Source organism: Arachis ipaensis, chromosome B6 (assembly GCF_059453495.1).
Source record: "Arachis ipaensis isolate K30076 ecotype BB chromosome B6, ASM5945349v1, whole genome shotgun sequence".
Classification (NCBI taxonomy): domain Eukaryota; kingdom Viridiplantae; phylum Streptophyta; class Magnoliopsida; order Fabales; family Fabaceae; genus Arachis; species Arachis ipaensis.
This window is the reverse complement of record NC_142441.1, coordinates 89382469-89399639: the sequence shown is the minus strand read 5'-3', so window position 1 is coordinate 89399639 and position 17171 is coordinate 89382469.

The window sequence follows — 17171 nt, the reverse complement described above, 5'->3', positions numbered from 1 at the left end:
AAGTCTTCATGGATGACTTCTCAATATTTGGAGACTCATTCAGCTCCTATCTTGACCATCTAGCACTTGTTCTGAAAAGGTGCCAAGAGACTAACCTGGTTTTAAACTGGGAAAATGTCATTTTATGGTGACTGAAGGAATTGTCCTTGGGCACAAAATCTCAAACAAGGAAATAGAGGTGGATCAATCTAAGGTTGAGGTAATTGAAAAATTACTACCACCTGCCAATGTTAAGGCAATCAGAAGCTTTTTGGGGTATGCAGGATTCTATAGGAGGTTTATAAAGGATTTTTCAAAAATTGCAAAACCTCTGAGCAATCTGCTAGCTGCTGACACACCATTTGTATTTGACACAGAGTGTCTGCAGGCATTTGAAACTCTGAAGGCTAAGCTGGTCACATCACCAGTCATTTTTGCACCAGACTAGACGTTACCATTCGAACTAATGTGTGATGCCAGTGACCAGGCCATTGGTACAGTATTGGGACAGAGACATAACAAGCTTCTGCATGTTATTTATTATGCCAGCCGTGTTTTAAATGACGCACAGAAGAATTACACAACCACAGAAAAGGAGTTGCTTGCAGTGGTTTATGCCATTGACAAGTTCAGATCTTATTTAGTAGGATCAAAAGTAATTGTGTATACTGACCATGCTGCTCTAAAATATCTCCTCACTAAGCAGGATTCAAAACCTAGACTCATAAGATGGGTGTTGCTTCTACAAGAGTTTGATATAGAAATAAGGGACAGAAAAGGGACAGAGAACCAAGTAGCAGATCACCTGTCCCGGATAGAACTAGTAGCAGGAGCGTCCTTCCCTCCTACTGAGATCTCTGAAACTTTTTCGGATGAGCAACTCTTTTCCATTAAGGAAGTATCGTGGTTTTGCAGACATTGCAAACTATAAAGCTGTGAGATTAATACCCAAGGAGTACAGTAAGTAGCAAACAAAAAAATTGGTTTCTGATGCAAAGTACTACCTGTGGGATGAACCATATCTCTTTAAGAGGTGTGCAGACGGAGTAATTCGTAGATGTATGCCTAGAGAAAAGGCACAGAAGATCCTATGGCATTGCCATGGATCATAATATGGAGGACATTTCGAAGGTGAGTGAACAGCCACCAAGTTTCTCCAATGTGGCTTCTACTGGCCTACTCTCTATAAGAACTCCCGAGAGTTTGTACGTAACTGTGACAGTTGCCAGAGAGCTGGTAATTTGCCTCACGGTTATGCCATGCCTCAGCAAGGGATCTTAGAGATTGAGTTGTTTGATGTATAGGGTATTGACTTCGTGGGGCCTTTCCCACCATCATATTCAGACACTTATATTCTGGTGGCAGTAAACTAAGTATCTAAATAGGTAGAGGCAATTGCAACACCCACCAATAATACTAAGACATTGATGAAGTTCCTCCAGAAGCATATCTTCAGCAGGTTCGGTGTCCCTAGGATACTGATCAGCGATGGAGGCACTCATTTCTGCAATAAACAGCTTGACTCTGCTCTGGTCCGATATGGAATTAACCATAAAGTGGCAACTCCATATCATCCACAGACAAATGGACAGGCTGAAGTCTCGAATAGAGAACTAAAATGAATCCTGGAAAGGACTGTAAGTACCCATAGAAGGGATTGGGCAAGAAGTCTGGATGATGCTCTGTGGGCATACAGAACAGCATTCAAGACTCCTATAGGGACCACTCCATACCAGCTTGTGTATGGAAAAGCCTGTCATCTGCCAGTGGAACTGGAACACAAGGCCTATTGGGCAACCAGGTTCCTAAACCTTGATCCTAAGATAGCTGGAGAGAAAAGATTACTCCAGTTGAATGAGCTGGAGGAGTTCAGACTCAATTCTTTCGAAAATGCTAAAATTTATAAAGAGAAAGAAAAAAGATGGCATGACAAAAGGCTGTCATCTAAATTGTTTAACTCTAGGTCCTGCTGTTTAACTCTAGGCTCAGATTGTTCCCTGGGAAATTGAAATCCCGGTGGAGGGGACTGTATATGATTACAAGTGTGTCACCATATGGCTAAGTAGAGCTTCAAGATATTGATTCTGACAAAATGTTCATTGTTAATGGACAGAGAATCAAACATTATCTTGAAGGTGATGTTGAGCAAGAATGCTCAAAACTGAGACTAAATTAAAAAGCTCAGTAAAAGTGCAGCTAAAGGCAATAAAGAAGCACTTGCTGGGAGGCAACCCAGCCATTATAAAAAATTAGATGTTTATAAAAATTATATAAGTTTATTTAATTTTGTTCCTAATGTTAGCTAATGCATTTCAGTGAATAAGTCAGGAAAATAGAGGTTCAAGACATAAAACAGAAAAATCACAGAGAAAAGGAGCTCACTGGTGTCAAAACGCCATTAAAGAGGCAATTTGGGCGTTAAACGCCAGAATGGCTACCATTCTGGGCATTTAATGCCAGAATGGGCAGCATTCTGGGCGTTTAACGCCAGAAATGACAGCATTTTGGACGTTCAGAAAAACACCCAGTAAAGAAGGATTTCTGGCGTTTAACGCCAGCCAGGGTACCTGGTTGGGCGTTAAACGCCCAAAATGGCCACCAGATGGGCGTTAAACGCCAGAATGGATATCATTCTGGGCGTTTAACGCCAGAACAGCTAGGGGAGAGGCAATTTCGTTTCCAATTCAATTTTTTTCGAATTTTCATGTTTTAATTCAAAATTTTTTGCATCCAAACATTACAAACATTCATTTTTTTATTTCCATTAACAAAAATTCATAATCTTATAAATTCTTTTTTAATGCTCTTTCAATTCTTTTCAATTCTTTTTCAAAAGGTCATACATCTTTCCAATTTCTTTTCAAATCTTTTTAATTCATTCATACTATCTTTTATTTCTTAAATGCATAAACAAAAATTCAGATTTAACCTCCTCATATCTTTTTCATGTCTCTCAAATTTTGAAAACAATCCTCTTTTTTTATATCATGTTTATCTTTTATCAATCATATCTTTCAAATCATATCTTTTTCTAAAAATTCAAACCCATCCCCTCCCTCCACTTTTATTTATACATTCGGCCATCCCCTTTACTCCATCATTCAAATCCATCTCTCCATCTATTCATCTTCTTTCTTTTTATTTTGCTTGAGGGCAAGCAAATCTCTAAGTTTGGTGCGATTTCCGTGATCCCTGAGTTAAAACAAACCAATCTCATGGCTCCCAAAGGAAGACAAACCGTTTCAAGAGACAAGAAAGAAAGCAATCCAAAACCACGTTGGATGCATGAGAACTTCTGCACCAAAGAACATGGGAGACCATTATTTCAAAATTGTGTGCAGAAGATCAGTGATCCCGAAAGTTAGGTTTAATCTAAAAGAAGATGAATACCCAGAGATCCAAGAGCAGATTCAAAACAGGGACTGGAAAGTCCTGGCTAATCCTGAGATACATGTTGGAAGAAACATGGTCCAGGAATTTTATGCAAATCTGTGGATGACAGAAAAGAAAATCTAAGGTCAGAGGGAAGATTATTTACTTCCATTTTGACAAATTGAGAGAAGTTCTCAAACTTCCTCAACTACAAGATGATCCAGAGTCCTTTAATAGAAGAATGGACAAGGATAAAAGGCTAGATCAAGTTCTAGAGGACATATACCTCCCTGGAACCAAGTGGATTACTAATTCAAAAGGTGTCCCAAACCAACTAAAGAGAGGTGATCTCAAACCAGTTTCTAGAGGTTGGCTGGATTTCATTGGGCGTTCTATACTCCCAACCAACAACCGATCTGAAGTCACTGTCAAGAGGGCAGTGATGATTCACTGTATTATGCTGGGGAAGGAGGTAGAGATTCATCAGCTGATCCCTGTTGAAATTTACATGTTTGCAAACAAGGAATCCACTGAGGCCAAATTGGCCTACCCAAGCTTGATTAGTCTGTTATGCAAAGATGCAGGGGTACAGATGGGTGTGGATGAATATATCACAGTTGAATGCCCAATCACCAAAAAAGTGATGGATGGACCTCAAATTCAAGATAACCTCATCAAGCAGGGGGCGCATGAGCTCCTCCCAAAAATTCCTCAATTTGACTATTGGGCTCGCTTAGAAGCATATGTCACAAGCTACAAAAAGCTGTGAATCTACTAAAAAAAGAGCAGCAGAATCAAAACAACATACTCTGCAAAATGCTCATAGAACAAGAGAAATAAGGGCGTGAAATACAGGAGCTAAAGCGTCAGAAGCTGTTCCTTGAAGAGTTGGGCATCCCACAGATTGAAGGAGCAACTAGCCCTCAAAATCAAGGTTGTTGAGTCCTAACTCTATGATAACTTTTATTATTAGAAACCTATTTTAAGAGTTACATAAGCAATAGTATTAGAGTCATTTATTTTTATGTCTTTAATTTCCTTTCTTTTATTATTATTTGTCTGCTTTATGTTTATTTTATGTCTTTTTTTATTCCATGATCAATAAAGTTTAGAGTATATGTCTTAAAGTTATGAATGATTCCATGAATCCCTCACCTTTCTTAAATGGAAAATGTTTTTATTTGCAAAAAAATAAGAAGTGCATAGTTTTGAAATTTATCTTGAAATTAGTTTAATTATTTTGATTTGGTGGCAATACTTTTTGTTTTCAGAATGAAAGCTTGAACAGTGCATATTTTTTAGAGTGAAGTTTATGAATGTTAAAATTGTTAGCTCTTGAAAGAATAATGGAAAAAGAGAAATGTTATTGATAATCTGAAAAATCACAAAATTGATTCTTGAAGCAAGAAAAATAGTGAAAAACAAAGCTTGCGAAAAAAAAAGAGTGGCGAAAAAAAAAGAGAAAAGAAAGAAAAAGAAAAAGCAAGCAGAAAAATCCAATAACTCTTTAAACCAAAAGGCAAGGGTAAAAAGGATCCAAGGTTTTGAGAATTAAAGGATAGGAGGGCCCAAAGGAATAAAATCCTAGCCTAAGCGGCTAAATCAAGCTGTTCTAACCATGTGCTTGTGGCATGAAGGTCCAAGTGAAAAACTTGAGACTGAGTGGTTAAAGTCGTGGTCCAAAGCAAAAGAGTGTGCTTAAGAGCTCTGGGAACCTGTAACTGGGGACTCCAGCAAAGCTGAGTCACAATCTGAAGAGGTTCACCCAGTCGTGTGTCTGTGGCATTTATGTATCCGGTGGTAATATTGGAAAACAAAATGCTTAGGGTCACGACCAAGACTCATAAAGTAGTTGTGTTCAAGAATCAACATACTGAACTAGGAGAATCAATAACACTATCTGAATTCTGAGTTCCTATGGATGCCAATCATTCTAAACTTCAAAGGATAAAGTGAGATGCCAAAACTGTTCAGAAGCAAAAAGGCTATTAGTCCCGCTCATCTAATTGGTTCTAAGCTTCATTGATATTTTGGAATTTATTGTACATTCTCTTCATTTTATCCGATTTTTTTTAGTTGCTTGGGGACAAGCAACAATTTAAGTTTGGTGTTGTGATGAGCGGATAATTTATACCCTTTTGGCATTGTTTTTACATAGCTTTTAGTATGCTTTAGTCACTTTTTATTATATTTTTATTAGTTTTTATTCGAAAATCACATTTCTGGACTTTACTATGAGTTTGTGTGTTTTTCTATAATTTCAGGTATTTTCTGGCTGAAATTGAGGGACCTGAGCAAAAATCTGATCCAGAGGCTGAAAAAGGACTGCAGATGCTGTTGGATTCTGACCCTCCTGCACTCGAAGTGGATTTTCTGGAGCTACAGAAGCCTAATTGGTGCGATCTCAATTGCGTTGGAAAATAGACATCTTGGATTTCCAGAAATATATAATAGTTCATACTTTGCCCGAGATTTGATGGCCCAAACTGGCGTTGAAAGCCAGCCAAAAACTTTCTGGCGTAAAACGCCAGAACTGGCATAATTCTTGGCATTAAACGCCCATTTTGGCAACCAGAGTCATAGGCACGTGAAAGCTTGAGAGCTCAGCCCAAACACTCACCAAGTGGGTCCCAGAAGTGGATTTCTGCACCGTCTGCACTTAGTTACTCATTTTCTATAAACCTAAGTTACTGGTTTAGTATAAAAACTACTTTTAGAGATTCAGTTTAGGACTCATGACATTTTTTTACATTCCATATTGTATCTTTGATGGCATAAGTCTCTAACTCCCATAGGTGGAGGTGAGGAGCTCTGCTGTGTTTCAATGGATTAATGCAATTACTACTGTTTTCTATTCAATCACGCTTGATTCTATTCTAAGATACCTACTCGTATTTCAATATAGAGAATGTGATGACCCGTGACACTCATCATCATTCTCACATCTATGAACGCGTGCCTGACAACCACTCCCATTCTACCTAAGCTCAACGTAGTCATTGGGCGACAGCTAGAGTGCATATCTCTTGGGTCTCTGATTCATGGACCGAGTATGTGAGATCAGAACCTTCGTGGTAGAGGCTAGAACCAATTGGCAGCATTCCTGGGATCTGAAAAGTCTAAACCTTGTCTGTGGTATTCTGAGTAGGATCTAGGAAGGAATGACTGTGACGAGCTTCAAACTTACGAATGTTGGGCGCAGTGACAGTGCCCAAAAGGATAGAGTGATCCTATTCCGATGCTAGTGAGAACCAATAGATGATTAGCCGTGCGGTAGCTGTACCTGGTATTTGTCATCCGAGACGAGAAATCCGACAGTTGATTAGCCGTGCAGAGATCGTACCTGGTATTTTTCATCCGAGAGGATCATAAAGCTTGCCATTGAAATAAGTCATACGTGTTTGGAGAAGAAGACAGTAGGAAAGCAGAGTTTCAAATGACAGAGCATCTCCGGAACCTCAACCTGTTCCTCATTACTGAATCACAAGTACCATTTATTTCATGTTATTTACTTTTCATAAACAAAATCAGTTATCTCATTTAAATCTACTGACTAAGATTTACAAGATAACCATAGTTTGCTTCAAGCCGACAATCTCCGTGGGATCGACCCTTACTCACGTAAGATATTACTTAGACGACCCAGTGCACTTGCTGGTTAGTTGTGCGGAGTTGTGAAAAGTGTAATCATAATTTCGTGCACCAGACAATGGTGTTTTGTATAATAGAAAATCCTTAAGTTTGATAATCCTTTATGATTTAAGATTTTATTATAAGTTGAACTTTATATTGGTGTGAACTTCTAGGATTGCCTTTGGCTTCCCAGAACCTTATATCTTATCTATTGGGCACTGTTACCATACTGAGAACTCTTAGTTCTCAAACCATATGTTGTTGTTGTTATTAAGATGTAGGTCGCAACTCACTTCGGTGAGTTTACGGATGGTGACAGAGCAGAGGATGGCTCGAGTTTTATCCTTTGTTTATCTTGTTATAGTACCTCTCACCTTTTGATTACTGTACTTTGATGCCTTAAAGGCTTAAACTTTGAGAGATAGGATGTGTCTATTTTCATCAAAAACTCTGTTGTATCTTGTTTAACTAGTCGGCCTAAACTCTGCGGGCTGCGGCTAATTTCCTTTTGGATATTGTATATATAACTTATTTACTTTATTTACTACCTTTTGTATCCTGGAGCTGTTTATAAGGTTTTATATATTATGTTTTGTTCTTTCGTGCCCACGTGCTTTAGTTATCGTGTGTGAATGCTTCATGCTTTGTATTTTTGTTTTATACATCTTTGGTCTTCTTTTCCTTCATCGGGCTTCTAGTCTTAATATTTCTTGATTATATACTATTGTATAGAACTTTAGAACTGTTGCGACGCGTTATCGTCTTTTGTTTTACTGCTAGAGATAAGAATTAGGGTGATAGAGTGTTACATCTCTCTCCTAATTCCATTCCTTTTTTTGTTTTAAAAAAAAATCTTAACCCACCTTTTTGAGATAGATGAATTTGATGAGTATTTTGGTTTTTTATTTTTGTCTTAAATAATAAAGTTATATACTAATTATTGTATCAAAATATCAGATAAGAAGAAATTTATTATCTCTCAATTTTAAAATTTACATAATAAAAAATTCAAGTTAATAAATAATTATTTCACTAACCATTTAAACTAACATGAAAAATGATGGTTAATTAAGAATAAAATTTTATATCTAAACAAAATATTTAATCAAGTCTAACCAAGTTGTTATAACAACTTTTCAAATCACGCGCTTCTTTTTCCTTCTCCCTCTCCTTCCCCGTTTTCTTTTCCTTCTCCTCCTCCTCCTCCTCCTCCTCCTCCTCCTCCTCCTCCTCCTCCTCCTCCTCCTCCTCCTCCTCCTCCCCCTCCTCCTCCTCTTCCTCCTCCTCCTTCTTCCAAATTCATGCACGTAGGTTCTTCTTCTTCCCTCCTCCTCCTCTTCCTTCTTTAATGTTGCATCTTCTTATTTTTCTTTTTTGTTATTATCATCACCAATAATATCAACATTTTACGAACATTTTTATTAGTTCTGATTTTCTCTGCTGCCATCATTAAATAATTTTGGTTCATTTCTTAATTTATTTCAGTTTATTTATGTGTTAATTGAGGTTCGCTTGATGCTGCTAATAAGTATTGACCAAATTTTCTTTGTTTAGATAGAATTGAAGAGCTCGACAAGAAGATCGTGTGGCCACAAATAGCACGCCAATCGAAACTCCGAATCACAGGTTATGATCCAAGGAAGAAGATGATGAATAGTAATGTTAGGGTTCTTCTTCCTTTCTTCACTTTGGTTTTGTGATGAAGTATTTTGTGTTGTTAGTGAGGCTAATGTGCTTAGTGGCTCATGGATGAGGGTGTTAGTGAATGGGCCTTGGGCCCAATTGTGGTCCAGGTCTGTTTACTTAGTCTTTTGGACCAAATTTGGGCTAAAATCTTTAAAATAAGTGTCCGATTTTCTATTCTAAATATTTCTCTAATTATTTTTGTAGTTTTTATTTCTCATATGCAGTACCGGACTGAGTACCGGCTAAATTATCGATATGCATTTTTACGCATTTTCTGCAGAAAATTACATTTTTTCACTCAAAAAAATTTGCTAAATCCAAATCTTACCTTTAAATTTTTAAATTAATATTTATAAATTTTTCAACCTATTCCAGACAATAAAATTCATACTTTGGTTTTATTTTAATTTATTGGCTAATTATTTTTTTGGTTCTTACACTTTCGGATATAACCCTTCACCTTTACAGTAACGACTTTAAGGATGGATATTAGGTGTGAACTGAACATGGAAAAGTTGATGAGTAGGGAATCAATCGGTCTGCATCAAATTCTAATAGATCTGAGGGTCGATAAAAAATTGTTAGGGTGGTTAGAAAAGTAAACATGGAAGAGATGAATTGGGAGAGTAACTAAGAAAAGTACAATGAGATGGTTGGTGCATGAAATTGTGATCATCAATGGTGCCAACAACTTGGTACGCACAATTGTAATCTCAACTCTTTGTCACAACTCCGCACAACTAACCAGCAAGTGCACTGGGTCGTCCAAGTAATAAACCTTACGTGAGTAAGGGTCGATCCCACGGAGATTGTCGGCTTGAAGCAAGCTATGGTCATCTTGTAAATCTCAGTCAGGCAGATTCAAATGGTTATGGAGAATTGATAATTAAAAGATGAATAAAATATAAAATAAGATAGAGATACTTATGTAATTCATTGGTGAGAATTTCAGATAAGCGTATGAAGATGCTTTGTTCCTCCTGAACTTCTGCTTTCCTATTGTCTTCATCTAATCATTCATACTCCCTTCCATGGTAAGCTGTATCTTGGGTTTCACCGTTGTCAATGGCTACCTCCCATCCTCTCCATGAAAATCGTCCAAATGCGCTGTCACCGCACGGCTAATCATCTGTCGGTTCTTGATCATGTTGGAATAGGATCCATTGATCCTTTTGCGTCTATCACTCCGCCCAACACTCGCGAGTTTGAAGCTCGTCTCAGTCATCCCTTCCCAGATCCTACTCGGAATACCACAGACAAGGTTTAGACTTTTCGGATCTCAAGAATGACCGCCAATAATTCTAGCTTATACCACGAAGACTCCGATCTTTCGGAATGGAGGCTAAGAGATACACACTCAAGCTATTGCAGATAGAACGGAAGTGGTTGTCAGGCACGCGTTCATAGGTGAGAATGATGATGAGTGTCACGGATCATCACATTCATCAGGTTGAAGTGCGAGTGAGTATCTTGGAATAAGAATAAGCTTGAATCGAATAGAAAAACAATAGTACTTTGTATTAATTCATGAGGAACAGCAGAGCTCCACACCTTAATCTATGGTGTAGAAACTCCACCGTGAAAAATACATAAGTGATAATGGTGGTCATTGGCTTCGGCCCCAGAGGGGGAACCAGAATAACCAAGATGAAAATACAATAGCAAAAAGATCCTATTTATAGAGAACTAGTAGCCTAGGGTTTATAGAAATGAGTAAATGATGCAGAAATCCACTTCTGGGCCCACTTGGTGTGTGCTTGGGCTGAGCATTGAAGCTTTCACATGTAGAGACTTTTCTTAGAGTTAAACGCCAGCTTTTATGCCAGTTTGGGCCTTTAACTCCAGCTTTTATGCCAGTTCTGGCGTTTTGACGCCAGGAATTTTATGCTGAATTGGAACGCCGATTTGGGACATCAAATATTGGGCAAACTATGGCCTATTATATATTTCTGGAAAGCCCAGGATGTCTACTTTCTAACGCAACTAAGAGCGCACCAATTGGGCTTCTGTAACTCCAGAAAATCCACTTCGAGTGCAGGGAGGTCAGAATCCAACAGCATCTGCAGTCCTTTTTTAGCCTCTGAATCAGATTTTTGCTCAAGTCCCTCAATTTCAGCCAGAAAATACCTGAAATCATAGAAAAACACAAAAACTCATAGTAAAGTCCAGAAATGTAATTTTTATTTAAAAACTAATAAAAATATAATAAAAACTAACTAAAACATACTAAAAACTACCTAAAAATAATGCCAAAAAGCGTATAAATTATCCGCTCATCACAACACCAAACTTAAATTGTTGCTTGTCCCCAAGCAACTGAAAATCAAATAGGATAAAAAGAAGAGAATATACAATGAATTCCAAAAACATCTATGAAGATCAGTCTTAATTAGATGAGCGGGGCTATTAGCTTTTTGCTTCTGAATAGTTTTGGCATCTCACTTTATCCTTTGAAGTTTAGAATGATTGGCATCTATAGGAACTCAGAATTTAGATAGTGTTATTGATTCTCCTAGTTTAGTATGTTGATTCTTGAACACAGTTACTTTATGAGTCTTGGCCGTGACCCTAAGCATTTTGTTTTCCAGTATTACCACCGGATACATAAATGCCACAAACACATAACTGGGTGAACCTTTTCAGATTGTGACTCAGCTTTGCTAGAGTCCCCAATTAGAGTTGTCCAGAGCTCTTAAGCACACTCTTTTTGTTTTGGACCACGACTTTAACCGCTCAGTCTCAAGCTTTTCACTTGACACCTTCTCGCCATAAGCACATGGTTAGGGACAGCTTGGTTTAGCCGCTTAGGCCAGGATTTTATTCCTGTGGGCCCTCCTATCCCCTGATGCTCAAAGCCTTGGATCCTTTTTATTTTACCCTTGCCTTTTGGTTTAAAGGGCTATTGGCTTTTTCTGCTTGCTTTTTCTTTCTCTTTTTTCTTCTCTTTTTTTTCTTTATTTTTCGCCTCTTTTTTTCGCATATATTTTTTTTCTGCAAGCTTTTTGTTCACTGCTTTTTCTTGCTTCAAGAATCATTTTTTATGATTTTTCAGATTATCAATAACATTTCTCCTTTTCCATTATTCTTTCAAGAGCCAACAATTTTAACATTCATGAACAACAAATTAAAAAATATGCACTGTTCAAGCATTCATTCAGAAAAACAAAAAGTATTGCCACCACATCAAAATAATTAATCTGTTTTAAAATTCGAAATTCATGTACTTCTTTTTCTTTTTTCAATTAAAAACACCTTTTATTTAAGAAAGGTGATGGATTCATAGGACATTCATAGCTTTAAGGCATAGACACTAAGACACTAGTGATCATGTAATAAGACACAAACATAAATAAAACATAAAGCATAATTTTCGAAAAACAAAAAAAATAAGAACAAGGAAATTAAGGAACGGGGCCACCTTAGTGATGGCGGCTTGTTCTTCCTGTTGAAGATCTTATGGAGTCCTTGAGCTCCTTAATGTCTCTTCCTTGCCTTTGTTGCTCCTCCTTCATGACTCTTTGGTCTTCTCTAATTTCATGGAGGAGGATGGAATGCTCTTGGTGCTCCACCCTTAGTTGTCCCATGTTAGAACTTAATTCTCCTAGGGATGTGTTGATTTGTTCCCAATAGTTTTGTGGAGGAAAATGCATCCTTTAAGGGATTTCATGATGAGGGAAGGCTAACCTTGGCAAAGTAGAGGACTTGTCCGCCACCTTGTAGAGTTCTAGGGATATAACCTCATGAACTTCTACTTTCTCTCCAATCATGATGCTATGGATCATGATAGCCCGGTCTATAGTAACTTCAGACCGACTTCCCTCTTGAATCTCTCTTCCATTGAGCACCCTCTTCACAAATGTCTATGAGGACTTGGTCCAACCTTTGATCAAAGTTGACCCTTTTAGTGTAAGGGTGTGCATCTCCTTGCATCATGGGCAAGTCGAATGCCAACCTTACATTTTCCGGCCTAAAATCTAAGCATTTCCCCCGGACCATGGTAAGCCAATTCTTTGGGTCCGGGTTCACACTTTGATCATGGTTCTTGGTGATCCATGCATTGGCATAAAACTCTTGAACCATTAAGATTCTGACTTGTTGAATGGGGTTGGTGAGAACTTCCCAACCTCTTCTTCGAATCTCATATCGGATCTCTGGATATTCACCCTTTTTGAGCTTGAAAGGGACCTCGGGGATCACCTTCTTCTTGGCCACAACTTCATAAAAGTGGTCTTGATGCACCCTTGAGTTGAATCTCTCCATCTCCCATGACTCGGAGGTGGAAGCTTTTGCCTTCCCTTTCCTCTTTCTAGAGGTTTCTCTAGCCTTAGGTGCCATAAATGGTTATGGAAAAACAAAAAGCTTTAGCTTTTACCACACCAAACTTAGAAGGTTTGCTCGTCCTCGAGCAAAAGAAGAAAGAAAAGAGTAGAAGAAGAAAATAGAAGAGATGGAGGGGGTTTTGTGGTTCGGCCAAGGGGGAGAAGTAGTGTGTATGATGTGTGAAAATGAATGAGTGAAGATGGGTTTATATAGGAGTGGAGAGAGGGGTAGGGTTCGGCCATGTATGGGTGGGTTTGGAAGGGAAAGTGGTTTGAATTTGAATGGTGAGGTAGGTGGGGATCTATGGTGGATGGATGCGGATTGGTGAAGAGATTATGGAGAAGAGGGTAGGATTTGATAGGTGAGGGATTTTCGGGGAAGAGGTATTGAGGTGATTGGTGAAGGGTATTTGGGGAAGGGTGTTATGGGAAGGTGTGAAGAAGAGAGAGAGAGGAGGTAGGTGGAGATCCTGTGGGGTCCACAGATCCTAAGGTGTCAAGGATTTCTCATCCCTGCACCATATTGGTGTGTAAACTCCCCCTTGATTGCCAATCCTGGCGTTAAACGCCAGGTTGCTGCCCATTTCTGGCGTTTAACGCCAGTTTTTCTCCTCTTTCTGGCATTTAAACGCCAGCTCTATGCCCATTTCTGGCGTTAAACGCCAGTCTGGTGCCCATTTCTGGCATTAAACGCCCAGAATGGTGCCAGACTGGGAGTTTAACGCCCATTCTGCTACCCTTACTGGGAGTTTAACGCCCAGTAAGCTTCTCCTCCAGGGTGTGCTATTTTTAATACTGTTTTTTATTATGTTTTTGCTTTTTCAGTTATTTTTGTGGCTTCACTTGATCATCAACCTACAGAAAACATAAAATAACATTGGACAATAAATAGATATGATTAAATAAAATTGGGTTGCCTCCCAACAAGCGCTTCTTTAATGTCAATAGCTTGACGGTGGGCTCTCATGGAGCCTCACAGATACTCAGAGCATGATGATGATCTCCCAACACTAAACTTAGAGTTTGAATGTGGGGGCTCTATTTGAATCTGCATTGAGAGAAGCTTTTCATGCTTCCTCTCCATGGTTACAGAGGGAGATCCTTGAGCTTTAAACACAAGGGAGTCCTCATTCACTTGAAGGACCAATTCTCCTCTGTCAATATCAATCACAGCTTTTGCTATGGCTAGGAAGGGTCTGCAAAGGATGATGGATTCATCCATACTCTTCCAAGTGTCTAGCATTATGAATTCAGCAGGGATATAGTGGCCTTCAACCTTTACCAGGACATCCTCTACAAGTCTATAAGCCTGTTTCCTTGAATTGTGTGCCATCTCTAGTGAGATTCTTGCAGCTTGTTGACGAACGAACTTTTGATGGTTTAGAATTCACAAATGAATGAGTTCTCGTTGTAAAGTATAGTTTCTAAACCAAACAAGAGTCCGTTCATGCAAAAATAAATTTGAGTGAGTTGTCATGAATAACAAACCCCAAATAAAAATTAACCGAAGTATTTGGATTCCGGGTCGTCTCCCTAGGATGCAATGGAGTGCATGTGTATTGGCTATGATGGGGTAAAAAGAGAGGGGTTTTGTTTATGAGATGGCAAGAAAGTAAATTGAGCGAGTAAGTAAAGAAAGCAAAATAAGGAACTCTTGGCTAAGACTTGGGTACTTGAGGTCACCATCCCAGTTAACAAACTGACTATTGATAATTATGAAGGCCAACCCATTAAGTCTACTTCTCGAAGCCTTAAGTACGTAACATTTACTCCTAGACCGGAAGTATGTCAAATAGGCCTAATCACATCCACCCATAAGTCCTAACCTATCTACTAATTAGCTTAGTAGTGGGTTAGCGTCAATGAGCTTTAAATTGATCACACATGGTTTTTAAATTACCAAATCCATTACGTCCAAAAACTCAAGATCACTCAAGTCCCTTGGCTTAGGCCAAGAGTTGATAAAACTACTCAAGAAATAAAGAGAACATTTCATCGAACACTTGGAGTGCAATAAGAATCAACATCATAAAATGCAAGAATATCAAAGTCTATCACTATTGATTGCAAGAAAAGTGAAATCACAACTCAATTCATCAAGTAGGGAAATATCAACATCAAATTGCATTAAATGTAAACAAATCCAACATGAGTCATCATCACAAAAGAGAGAAAAATGAGGAATCGGCAAAATAAAACTAAGAGGGTCAAGATGTAGAATTGAGAAATTATCAAAGAACAAGATGAAACCTAGCATTCAAACATGAAATTGAAATAATCTAACCTAATCCTAACCTAATTCTAGAGAGAAGAGGGAGCTTCTCTCTCTAGAAAACTAACTAAAGGCTCATGTTGGCTAAAACTAATTGCTCCCCCTTTGCTTGGACTTCAATTCTGCATGAAATACACTCAGAAACAAGTTAGATTTGGGCCTGGGCAGCTCAGAAATCGCCTCCAGCGTTTTGCCTTCAAGTGGGCCACGTGAGGATATCGGCGCGTGCGCGCCATGTGCGCGTGCGCGTCGATGTCAAATTCTCAATCCGCGCGGACGCGATATGTACGCGTGCGCGTCCTTTGGTGAAATCACTTCTGCGCGTGAGCGCCTGGTGCGCGTGCGCGTCCTTTGGTGAAATCCCAATCCTTGTTTCTCCATGCATTCCCCCTTTGTGTATGCTTTTCTCCTCATTTCTTCCATCCAATACTTGCCTTATGGACCTGAAATCACTCACCAAACACATCAAGGCATCGAATGGAATTAAAGTGAAATAAAAATCACTAATTTAGGGCCTAAAAAGCATGTTTTTACACTTAAGCAAAATTCAAGGGGGGAATTACAAAATCATGCTATTTCATTGAATAAATGTGAGAAAAAGTGACAAAATCTCCCAAAATAAGCACAAGATAAATCACGAAATCGGGGTTTATCAAATCTCCCCACACTTAAACTAAGCATGTCATCATGCTAAAATCAAGAAGAAGCAAAAGGGTATTAACATTTATTCAGTGCAACTACTAAATGCAATCTATCTACATGATGCAATGGCTTAATCAAAATAAATCAACCTCCAAGAATACGCATATAAGCACAAGGGCTAAAGTATTAGTAATCAAGCAAACCACAATTGGATTGAATTATTGAAAATGTTCATAAACTTGCAAGAAAAGATGATCACGAGTGGAAACATGTAATTGAGCGATCGAACCCTCGCCGAATGTGTATCCGCTCTAAGCACTCAAGTATATGGGGTTGATTCACTCAATTCTCCTCTAATCATGCTTTCTAAGATTTGTTTTTCATCTAACAATCAACAATTACTTTATGCAGCACACAAATATCATGAGGGCTTTCCCGTAGGTTGTAATGGGGCTAGGGTCAAGGTAGGATGCATATGGTCAAGTGAGCTTGAAATTTGAATCTTTGATTAACTTAAACTTCCCGCCTAACCTATGACAACCTAAACAATTCTAAACAAACCTAGCCATCCATTCTTCACTTTTCACACACTCATGTATTCTCTTTTTGATCACCACTCATATGCATTGACTTTTATTGAACCTTGTTTTAGGGCATTCTTTTGTTCCCTTTTTATTGTAAAATTTTTTTTTTGACTAAAATATATACAAGAACATCAATGCATATGGTTTACACATGATTAATACATGAGTATGTTTCCAATTCTCAAGATTTTCAACACAAATACAAAATCACACTTTTATCTCTACCCAATATTCCCAACTCTCCCAAAATTAAATGATGTACACTCTCACTAGCCTAAGCTAATCAAAGATCCAAATTAAGGGATATTTATTATTTTTCACTTAGGCTTGTAATGTGCTACAATTAAGAACAAGTGGGTTAAGCGTAGGCTCAAAATCGGCTAACAATGGAAGATAAAAGGTAGGCTATTTGGGTAAGTGAGCTATTTGAACAATGGCCTCAATCATACAAATGCATGTATACACAAAATAATGGACATATAGACTTAAACAAATCAAAGATTACAATCATAGGAGGAGAATAATGCACACAAGAATGAAAAATAAGTGGTTATATATGATTTAACCACACAATTAGGCTCAAATCTCACATGCTTGTGTTCTTTGCTCAAAACATGATCCACAACGTGTATAACTCAAGCAAGTTCTAAAAAAAAATTTCAACCAATTGGGGTAGTGTTCTAA